The sequence below is a fragment of the Meleagris gallopavo genome, chromosome 1 (genome assembly GCF_905368555.1).
Source record: "Meleagris gallopavo chromosome 1, MGAL_WU_HG_1.1, whole genome shotgun sequence".
NCBI lineage: Eukaryota > Metazoa > Chordata > Aves > Galliformes > Phasianidae > Meleagris > Meleagris gallopavo.
This window is the reverse complement of record NC_139404.1, coordinates 32,457,770-32,469,708: the sequence shown is the minus strand read 5'-3', so window position 1 is coordinate 32,469,708 and position 11,939 is coordinate 32,457,770. Positions and strand designations below refer to the sequence as shown.

Here is an 11,939-nt window from a genome sequence, read left to right as displayed (position 1 = left end):
GTGACTTGTTTTTATTCACTTGGTTACAGTAGTTCTGTGTCTCAGGATGTGTTTTCCTGATTCTTGTAACAGCAGGACATCAGCATGAAACTGCCAAGTACTGTCTGGTCTCACCATACACTGTCAACATGAGTGTAATGATAAAAGCAGCTAATATAGATCTGTGCACTCCTATAATTACAAGGTGTTAGCTATGTCTAAAGTGCAACAGCTGCACTTTAGGCATTATCTGGCTGCTTTTAATCCAGCAACAATATTTGTGGTCCCCCACTGGCCCATGCAATGGATAAGTAACGGATATCCATTCTGTTACATATTCAGGCTCCATGGCCATTTTGCTTTGCTGGGAAGGAGCATCCAGCCCCTATGGATTCACACTACCTTAGGTCTGCTCAGTGTGCGGAAATTATACAGCTGATTGCAGCATGGTCTTAGTTGTTTCAGTCTCTTCTGCACTATTTTTAGCCCTTTGTGGATGCAGAAACACAGTTACCAGCATGGGAAATTGTGATGTTATGTTAACAGCTTCCAATGAGGAAGATCACATTTGTCCTTATAACCAAGGGCCTTCCTACTTGGCTGCAGGTTGCAGCCTTGTGTACTGCAGTGCTTGCCTCAACTGTGGGTGTGACAACCACGTGCCAAGCTACTTTTAGCTTGCCCTTTCCATACCAACCTCTTTGTATTCTGTCCTATTTGTATGTGAGGAAGCGAGAATTAAGCTCTCTATTTATTTTGCCTTTTCTTTTTGATTGCATTGGCTTCCAGATCTGCTCCATTTGCTTTGGGAAAAAAAAAGAAAGAAAGAAAGAAAGAAAAAGAATAAGTTCAAATATTCTACAGATCCTTACTTACACAGAAAACCTCCAGCATGTACCACAACAGTTGGGGTATTGCTTCCTTCTTTTGCATCTCACATGGTTGACCAGCAGTGTCATACAAGGTGTGCTGACAGCTAAAGGCTCAACAAAAGCTTATTCTCCAAACATTTGCTGTTAAGTTAGGTGGTAGAGAGAGCAATAAAAAAAAAAAGATGATGGATGGTTAAGTAAATCAATGCTTCTTAACCTAGCACATTATCATTCCCATTCAACCTAGGAATGGACAAGCATTCCGGGAGAAAACTCAGAATCTGACCCTGTGTTTGATATTACTGCAATTAATGAAGGTCCTTTGGCTCTCACCACTTCCCTGCATCCTTTTTTTTTCCAACAGCACAAGCCACACTGAAATAAAGCAGCAAGCTGCACTTTTACTTATCCTTACCGACCAGCGCTTCCCTCTATCAACCAGCTGTCGTGGCCGTTAACAGAGGTAGGCAGAAGGAAGAGAACTCTTCGGGCTCTGACCCCTAATAAAAACCACCTGCCGCCTCCCAGGCCGGCGAGAACCGATTCACCGGCACCGCTGGGGGAAGTCGGGCTTTTCCCTCCGCCGAAGCCGCCGTAAGTGCCTCCCGACTCCCTCTGGAGGGAGACACAGTCCAGCTTTTGGCTGCCGGCGCCGCCGCCTCCCTCCTGCCCCTGCCCCGCTCCTGCCCCGGCCGCAGCTCCGCTGACTCCCCAGGGGCGCTGCCCGGCCCCGCGTCCCCTTCCCGGCCGTGGCCCAGCGGGGCCCCAGGGGAGCGCGGCACCGCGGGGATCCGCTCCTTTCCGGTGGCCACGTGTGCGCGCGTGTGAAACTTGGCAGCCCCTCGTCCCGCTGTTAGGAGGGGAGGGGACGAGAGAGGAGGAAGAGCCGCGCGTGAGGCGGCGGCTCAGCTCCGCTGTGCGCGGGCACTGGGGAGGCGGCGGGTGTTGCTGCGGGGCGCTCCCAGCTCAAACAGCCGCGGGACCGAGCGGGCAGGAGACGCACGGAGCAGACGCGCGGCCGGGAGGAGACGGGGTCCCCCATCCCCGGCACGGCGCGCTGGGAGCTGCCCGTGCCGCCCCGGGGCTCCTCCGCGCTCCTGCGCGGTGCAGAGCCGAGCGGAGCGGAGCGCGCAGGCGGCGGCTGCTGCTGCTGCAGGTGAAGCCCTCTCTCTCCGTTTACTTTTCCCAAGAGGGAGAAGGAGGCAGCAGGAGGGGGACGCGGCGCCGTGCGGGGCGGGCAGGCCAATCAGCGCCGCTGTAACGCAGGGATCGCTGCAGGACGCGACGGGTTTTCCTCCCATCTTCTGCCGCCGGGGCTGAATCGGGACCGCACGGACCGGCGGAGCCGCACCGGGTTGCAGGACTTCCTCACCCGCCGCTTCTCAGACAGCGAATCCCTATACTTCTCCTATTTTTTTTTTCTTTTCTTTTTTAATACTCTGAAATCGTGCACGAGAAACATTTCGAGTCTCCCTTCCTTCCCCACGCACTTAACACCCCCAGCGGCATCACTCCGCCGGATCCCCGCTTTCTCCCGGGGAGGCTGAGCCGAACGGCGAAGAGCCGGGCGCGGAGCCACTCCATGCCGCCGGCCGTGTGCCGGCGATGCCCGGGCGCTGAGGCCGGATCTCCCCGCTGACGGGAGGCGGCCGAGCGCGGGGTACTTCCAGCAGCGCGGAGCGGCCGCAGGTAAGTGTGAGCTGAGCGGGCGGTGTCCGTGCGCCGGGCCGGGAGGTGCCGCGGAGCCGGGCCGGTCTGCGGGGTGATGCCGGCCTCCCTCCTTCCCTCCCTCCCGGTGTCCGAAAGTTGGGGAGCGTGGCTGGGAAGGAGCCACCTCCGCCTCTCCGGCAGGAGAACGGCGAGGTTTTGGTTGTAATTGGAGTTGGTTTTAGTGAGCCAAACAGTTCTGCGGAGCTCACCGGTCTGTCAGCCCGGCCGTGTGGGTGGGGAAGGGGCAGCTAACATCCCCGGGACGCGGGGTTTTAGGCAGCGGACGGCTGCAGGCGGAGATTGACAACCCTCAGTCCGTTTATAAATCGTTTAAAAAAGGGGCTGTCAAGGCATGGTTCGTGGCTCCGTTTCCTCGTGGTTCTAACGCTCCCCAAGTTGTGTGTAGGCAGGGTACGAAGCCTATCTTGTCCGCCCTGCTTCCCTTCCGTTTCGGTGAACTCGTTTACCACTGAATGTTACAGGCTCTGTATTCCGCAGTGAAAAGGCTTTCCCCTTGCTCCATGCCATTCGTGGCTCTGAACGGCAAAGTTTTAACGTAACCCGTGTTGTTCCCGCTGAACTGTACTATTGGACACCCCTAATCTGTGCAAAGAATACGGAGAAATAGCCTACACTGCCCTGCTAGGAGTTGTGACACATCTCTGCAGCATGCTTCATTCTTCCCAGGAGTTAAAAATCATTGCTTGAAGCATTTTAAATTATATGTGTAGTTACAGTTGTCTGTTTCCAGCGTTTGCTCAGAGATAATCAGTATTTTTGCAAAGCACTGAGCACTTCACTGCTCCCAATCACCCCCGGTCGACTCTGTCTCTGCATTCAAAGAACTGTGCTTCAGCTCCTGGAGAACCCTCAGTCGGAATAATAAACACACTCAACCCCTATCCCAAGAAGCCCCATAAAACATTCGAGGTCTTGGGGTCTTCTGGCAGCACTGGATGCATTTAAATTACTATTGACTAAATGATAATTGCTATCTGGTCTCTCTGTTTCACCGAGTAGTTCCAGACATTAGCATTCAGCCTGCTATGTGTTTAATACTTTAAAGCTACTTTATGGGCTGATCTAAGTGAAGTCCAATTGATAAATTAAGATTATGTTGTGTAGCACAGAGTACGCACGAAGGAGTAGTTCAGTGGCACAGGGAGTGCAGCTCAGCTGAAGTTGGAAAAGTGCACATGGAGGCATTGTTGTCAGGGGTGGCAAAGGTCTACATCGATGGTGCTTTTCCCACAGTAATTGTGCAGTCATTTCATACCGATGCTTCTAAATTATTTTGTGTGTGATGAACAGTAGTAAAGTAATTCATAGAAATTCTGTTATTAAAAATTTATTTTGGAGAGCTGATGCTGCTGAGGCAATGTTAAAAGCTGTGTGTTTTTTGGTTTCACGGAGTCCCAATTCCCCAAACTACAGTACTGTCTCTGTTAAAAATGTAAACTCTCCAAGTGCCGTGATTTTAGAGGAGAGCTTTGCTCAACTAGTTGATTGCAGCTCAGAATTACTATTCAGTGCTTCATATGTTGTTTGAGCATAAGGGGGTTCTCAAAAACGTGCTATTTATTTTATATATGCTGCTGGTTGTGGCTGACTTTGAGATGAAATCTTGATTCATATCATACTGTTATAATCAGAGAATGATGAGTAATGTGGCAGTGCCTTTTATTGTGCTGGATACATGAGGTAACCTTTTTTCCATCTCTTCCTATGAGCAGAGGGGTCTCGGCTTTATGTGTAGGTTCTTGCAAGGCACTCGATGATTCCAGTAGGGAATACATGAATAAGTAGTTCTGCACGGAAGTAAATAGATGTGTCTACAGATGGATCTTGGAGATTGCTTTACTGGCAAGTTGCAAAGTGATGATTCATTGAACCCTGTCTAGATTTACATAGAGCAAATAATACTTTACACTGAATTGTGGCAGCAGAAAAACATGTAGCAACCAAGAACTTTCATAATTTCATGGCAGGTGATGACAGGCTTGATAAAGGACCTCTTTACAAATGCAGGCTATATGTTTCTGGTGAGAAAAAACATACTGTGGCATTTTTTTAGATCTGAACATCTTTGCACATAAATTTATTGCTGGCTGGATTACTACTCACTAACCTGTGTAAAGCATAAATAGTGCATGAGCAGTATGATGCATTAATTATATTGTGTGTTTTACTTACTATTAATAAGTAATTGAAAACTGTGAACTCGTTATCCATGTTAAAGGAAATCACTGACTTTGGAAGACAGAAAAGTCACATTACTTAATACTCGTCTATGGAAAAATGAGATCCCCATCTTGAAAAATTATTCCACATGATGCAACTATCAGTAAGCAAGCAGTTCCGTGTCCCTCTTTTAACTTCTGCAGCATTTTATTAGAAATGCTTCATTAAGTCACATTATTCTGCAGCTGTTTGTTCTCTGAAAATTAAAATAAAGATCAGGAAGTTTATCTGGGAAAGCAATATTATTTCCTTTGTTAAGTACCGAAAGTTCAAACAACAACGACGAAAAATCCTTTAACTTCGCTGTGTCAGAAACATGAGCACTTCCTATTTTTGTGATAAACGGGTGGCATTTGCTGTTGCAATTCATCAATGTATTTATTAGTCAAATGTCATCAAACAAAGAAAATAACTGAGAGCAAACAGACTTCACAATGATACAAAGGCTACAGCAAGTGAAGACTCTACAAATGTAATTAATTAGTGTTCAGTCTCATATTTACGCATTTCATTTGAATGACATGTTTGTTGTCTTTTTCTCATTGATTTTCTGCTGTATCTCCAGATAATTCAGGTAGCAACTACTTTTCATTTGAAAACACATTTTCCATTTTTACTTTGAAATGCTGTATTTTAAAGGGATCGAGACAAAAGTTATGGTTCGATGAACATACCAGAAGGGTCTTCCCATGTCAGCAGAGCTGAACACTGATCTGGCCCCATTTGTGACCATTTTTATGTGTTAAGAGGGGCATTCTGAACTGATGTAGACTTTCTCTGCTCCACTGAAGTAGTTGAAGTGCTGACATTTTAAACCAGCTGGAGATTTGCACCATTATCTTTAGATCACTGAATTTAAGAGTGCACCTAAAAAGGATTGCAATTGCTTTTTTTTAGGGTGAGAACACATTTACATACTATATTGAGCTTCACAGAATCCATTGTAAGTGGATTTGAAATAGTTTTGAAATACCCAAATCCACTGTTGGGGCTATTTTAACAGGAAATTTGGCCCAGTTATTTAGTTTTGCAAGCTGTCGATATATGCTTCGAAACAGTCTTCGTAACTAAAGTCAGAATTATGAAATTAGACATGGGAATAAATGTGAAAACAGCAACAGCAACATCATTCAGTGTTGAGTGCAATCTCTTTTTCCTCTTAGTAGAACTTGGAAAGGTAGTGATTTCTGTGCTTTGATTCTCTATACGCCCTTGCAGCCATTTGTAGTTACCATAGAGAGTCAGATATTTATCAAAAGAGAAGACAAAATAATAATGGCCACCTAATGTACTTTTTCTTACTGCGATTGGAAAACAGTCACATTTTTAAGATAAACAATTCAAGGCATTTTTATAGAGCTTCTTTCATGCAGCGTGTTTTGAAAAACACTTTCGAAGAAGAAAGAAAAAATAGGCAAAATGCTTTACAGTACTAGTTATGGTAGAACACCATATACTTAGAAAAAATGGGAAAAGTCACGTAAAAAAAAAAGCTTTCTTAGCTTTTTCTTGTGTTTCCTGTGTTAGAACTCTGATTTGTGGGAAGCATTGTAGCAATAGCTATCGCTTGATGTAGCACTAGAAAATGTTTTCTATAGATTTGATCCCTCCCCCTTGCAGTATGGAAGCAATTGCATACATAATTGCATGCACAAAAATTAGGAAGTTATGTTTGTCCCTTGTTTAAAGCTCATCAAACCTCACAATCTGCACTGTGCTAATGGCTTACGTATTCAAGCAGCCCTACTTCACATCTTGCTGATCTTGTAATAAGAAACCTGAACACAAGTCTCACAGCACCAGGACGGCACTGTACACAGCCTCCTGTACTGCGAGCATCTCTCTAACAATGCCGAAGGGAGAGCCACAGGACAGGGCAGTGTGCAGATAAAATCAAGTAGAGTTGTTTTTAGACTGTGAGTTGTTGGGTAATCTTCTACACTTAAACCGTGCCTTGGAACTGAGGTGCTGTAAGGTGCTTCAGACTGCCAAACTTTGCAAATGAATAAATGCACAAGCACAGTTCAACAAACCTACTCAGTTGTATAAATGACAAAACGATTAAGAAATGGATTACTGAGTATGAAATATTTTTGAAATAAATAATCCTATCTTTATTTTTGGTAGCATGCTGGTCTCTTGCTTCGTAGATGATTTCTTGCCTCTGTTGCAATATTACCATCACTATTTGAAGATGAAGCACTGGACTAGATGGACCGCTGACTTGATCTGATAAAGCAATTTCCTTTTTGAAATGCAAGGAGGCGTAATTGCAGCACTGTATATTTTAACTGGCTTATCAGAACCAGACTGCAATTATCTTGTGTTCTGTTTTTGTTTTCTCTTTCTTTTTCTTTAAAAAAAAAAAAAAAAAGCAAAAAGCAAAATATAATACGTTTAAAATAAATCTCTCAGTAACATGCAGTCTCGCACCAGCTCCTTTGGAGACAGGAGCACAGACCTGACAAGTCTCTCACATTTGCACTGATGCTCTCGTATTGGCTTTTTCCCTCCTGCTCTCCCCACTGCAGTTTCTGCATCACATATTGATAAGGTGGAGCGGTGGCCTCTGCTCCATCTCACTACAGCCTGGAGGGCTGTATATCTGGCCCTGTCCTTGTGTCTGTCTGACTTGCTGTGCCGTGGGATGAGACAAGGGTTGTAGTGCTGCCCCCAAATAACCAAATGGGTTTTTGTGCCCCTCTGAGCTTCTCTTTGAAGGCATTCTTCTTGGTTACAGTCTCTGCCTGTGACTTCTCCCTCACCATATGAAACCACGTATGGCAAACCTGTCCCAGGGCTTTCGATGTGAGGCACTGGTTAGAGGCCTTCCTCATGGCCATGCAAGCAGATCAGTGAGCACTGTGTTAGAACAATGCAGTTCTTGATCCCCTTTCAGTTGAGACTTTTTGGTGTTTGCTCCTATGTAAGATATCCATTTGGTATTTTGAATTCCAGACTCAACCATAATTCATCGTTAGCTGTTACATCATTGCACTTAATGACACTGCAAAGTATGTCAGGGTGGCTTGGTGGCTCTGAAGAAAAACAATGGCATTTTGTGCTGTTTGTATGTAGCAGACTGACTGGGTTTTGGATCTTTTTCAGTAATGGATGAGAGTTAGTACTGAAGCTTGTTTCATGGTTTATCTAAAAGAGTTAGTAGTCTTAGTCTGTTTTTTACTATAGAACTGGCCAGACCATAAAAATCACCGCTGGCAAAAATGAGGATGTGCACCTGCTGTGTGCACAGAGAGGCAGAAACTGAGCTCTGATCAAGTAAGGCATTTCAGCTGCAAGTACATGTCTTCAGTGGGACTAGTCAAATTAATTATGTGCTTGCAGACTTTTCTGAAGGGAGCCTGAATAAATGTTGCCAACTGCTTGGAGAGATCCATGTTGAAGGCATGTGGGTGGGGTGGTGCTGAAATGGCTATGTTTGTGTCTGTATTCTGAGTACAAATTCAAGACTTGAGCTTTGTTTCTATGGGTTGTCAGCCCTATGCCTTCTGTAAACATTAATTTCTCTTATCTTCAGAACAGAGACTATATAACAGCAGGTAATGTTCAGAAAGATGCTGCAAGTACCTGTCCTGTATTATAGTATTAGAAACTACAATTGCAGTCATGTGATTCTTCAAATGTGAAGGTACTGGTGTGACACTGAAGTAAAATATCACTTTCTGACAAAGTATATCAGGCTGTGGTTTTCCTGCAAGAAATAAGGCCATGTTTAAAGCTTAACTGCAGGAAAAAAAAGATCTATTTCTGTGCTATGGCAGTAGAACAATACCCTCTCTGCACTGTGTTACCTTGTGTTTATTTAGCTTTGATTTTTTTTTTTTTTAAATCTCTATATTGTAACAAATAAGTTACACTTAAGAGAAGTGGTAAATTTTATCTTGATGTCTGGTAATAGTGGTAAATACTGTGTGATAAGTTCTGGTTTATAAGCTTAGTGGAATCAAGACAAGAAAAATTGTATTTGTGTGCTTTCATAACAAGCTATATATTCAGATACGTTGTTATCAGCCAATATGGTTAATGTTGCCTGACACTTCTCGTTATATGATCCTGCTTTTTTCTGTTCAATCTAAAACCATGAAGGAGATCTCTTATACTGGGATTAGGATTAAGATAATACTTCAAGCATACTACTGCCAAAGCACCCAGATCTTCTTAACCAAGGTGTTTGCTTAAAGAAATGTAGCCATGAACCCACTTGCTTTTTAAACTCCAGCCCTAGGAGATGTGTTTCTTCCCCATGGCAAAATTGTTGTATTATATTCTGTTTTTAAACATTATAATTTGATAGAAGTATTCCTTTACCACTTAGATCATCTTGTGGTCAAAAAGAACTCTGGGCAACTTTCTTCCTCTTTTCAGATGCACGTTCTAAATCTGGGAATCTGTGCCCACATGTGGCAGAGCTCCATACATCACTTCATGCTTTTAGATGACATTACCAGGATGTGTGGGCTTTAACTATCACATTTGTGGAGGCCCGTATGGGATGCCTCGCCTAATATTGTGGCTGACTGCAATTGCACAGCTGCCTTCCCCCACTTTGATCATGTTTGCATCCTCTCATATAGGTGTTGGGGTCACTGCTCATGTGTAAGTGTACTAGGAGGAAGTTTGAGCTTAGCTCAGCCTTTCTGAGCTTTCATTTTGAGGCTATGATGTAATTTTTTATTTTTGTTTTTTACCAGCATAATTATTCCTCAGTGTTTCAGATTTTCTTTAGAGTTGCTTTGATTTGTTGCATCTGTTATAAATACAGATTTGATGTCTGGCAAATACACAATTCACACTCATTAAATTAAGTATGCTTTTTAAAACATACTCAGAGCAATTGGTAAGTAACAGTTACCATGCTTTCTTCTGAAAAAAATATGTAAAATTGCTAATTATTCACCTATATGAATTCTAAGTAAAAGTCTTTGTGAGAAAAGTGCTGACACTGCTATCACTATAGCTGCACGAATGCACTCTCTTCGATAATCTTATTCTCATTCCTACTTTGAAATTTGAACTTGCAGTAATGACACTTGTATTCCCCTCTTTCTCATCATCCACCCAGACACTCACACCTTAACTTTTTCTCCTTTAGCTCTCTTTGCCCTTCCTTTTCTCTTCACCGTTCACCTCATCTGCATTGGTGTCATATGATCTTTCAGAATGTCAAGAAAATACAGTCTGCAGTCAGCATTACCAAATTGCTTTCCTGCCAAAAAAGTCTCTTTTCATATGCCATGACCCATCATCTCACAGTTAGCTGCAAGTCATTCTGATTCCCAAATTTACAGTATATTTTCTATTTAATGAGCTATTAAGCATTATGCACTTTTTAACTTCATCTTTTCTGACTAACTACATTCCTCCAGATAATTATAGCTTTAGAAAGAAACAATTAATTTGAAACCAATTCTGCAATAGAAGTGACATTATTTAGATAGCATTCCTCCATATCTATGCTCTAGGGATTATCTCATTAGTATATATTTATATTTGGAAACTCCTTAAGACCGTTATGTCAGTCCAATGCCACCATGTTGTAACAGTAATATAGATAAGTCTACTGTATATGCTATTTTAATAACACACACAAAATGAAAAAAGATACATGGATGGGTGAGTAATTTATTTTTGTTTTGACTCCACCCCAGGAAAACATTTTGAGTAAACTTAAGTTGTACACTGACATGAACAGTACTCCATACATATTGCATAGGAGTGATCTTCTTGGAACTGGGATGTTATTCTGATATTTTCTTTAATTAATTGTGACGTTCAATTTGTTGGAATAATTTTTAAAATTAAGTAGTTACCTAATAAAAATTTTGTAAAAAATTACAAATGACTCAGTTGAGTGAGTTCAATCTTTGTAGCTCATACCTCACCTTACATTTGTGTATTTATTAAATTCAACAATATCTACTAGTTCAGGTGATATAGTTCTGGTTCTGTCATTGTGCTTAATTGTATCTAGTTAGTGAATAAATTCTAAATGTTGTAAATGCATACACATTCTACTAATAGCTTTGCTTGTGGTTCTAATCTTTTTTTTTTTCCTCTACTACTTAGAGTTAGACTTTAGCAAAATACAGAAATGATTGTCACAGGGAAACTTTGACCATGATCTTGCCATGGCAGGAAGCAGAAATGTATATTTTTAAGTCATCATCTTTCAGCTGTGAAACCTGTGTTGAAGCTGCACTCAAAGTATGTCTCTAACGGCCTTCCTCTGTTGCTTTTCCCTCTTGTCCTATCAATGATACCTGAGAGAAGAGGCTGAACCCCACCTTGCCTCAACCTCCTTTCAGGGAATTGTTAAGAGCAATACGGTTTCCCCTGAGCCTCCTCTTCTGCAGTCTAAACAATCCCAGCTCGCTCAGCTGCTTCTCATAAGGCTTGTGCTCCAGTATATTCAATAATTCAGTAATTATTGAAAAGAAAACACTATCTATCATTTATTCCTTAAGTCCAAAGCTATTCTGTGTTTTGTATTTCGGTCTTTATGCAGTCTTTCTCTCACCATCTTAACTTGAGCAATTTTTTGTAACTTTTTGTAACTCGTGGTCTCCTTCCAAGAGAATTGTGTGCAAGTGGAAGAAAAGGAGGTTATCAACATAGGTTCACCAAAGGGAAATCATGTTTGACCAATACGGTAGCCTTCTAGGATGTCACGACTGGCTGAGTAGATGAGAGGTAAATGAGGGGAGAGTAGTTGTCTACCTTGACAGAGAGGTGGATTGAGAACTGGATGACTGGCAGAGCTTAGAGGGTTGTGATCAGCAGCACGGAGTCTAGTTGGAGGCCTGTAACTAGTGGTGTTCCCCAGAGGTTGGTACTGTTTAACATCTTCATTGGTGACCTGGTTGAAAGGATAGAATGCACTACCAGCAACTTTGCTGATGTAGAGCTGAGAAGAATGGCTGACACAACAGAAGTCTGTGCTGCCATTCAGAGAGACCTATGCAGTCTGGAGAGGTGGGCAGAAGGGAGCCTTATGAGATTCAACAGGGGCAAATGTAGAGTCTTATACCTGGAGAGGAATAACTGCATGCGTCAGTACAGATTAGGGGCTGACCTGCTGGAGAGGAGCTCTGCAGAGAAGATTCTGGGTGTCACGGT

At 43.0% G+C, this 11,939-nt stretch overlaps 1 protein-coding gene across 1 annotated transcript in view; it reads left to right on the top strand.

Moving 5' to 3' along the window:
• Nucleotides 1–1,600: 1,600 nt before the first annotated feature.
• The window catches only part of TAFA2 (TAFA chemokine like family member 2), a 186,938-nt gene continuing 176,599 nt past the window's right edge, over nt 1,601–11,939 (top strand). The window contains exon 1 of the mRNA XM_085220218.1: nt 1,601–2,540. The gene's annotated coding sequence lies outside the window, so the exon portion shown is untranslated. The remainder of the gene's footprint in view (nt 2,541–11,939) is intronic.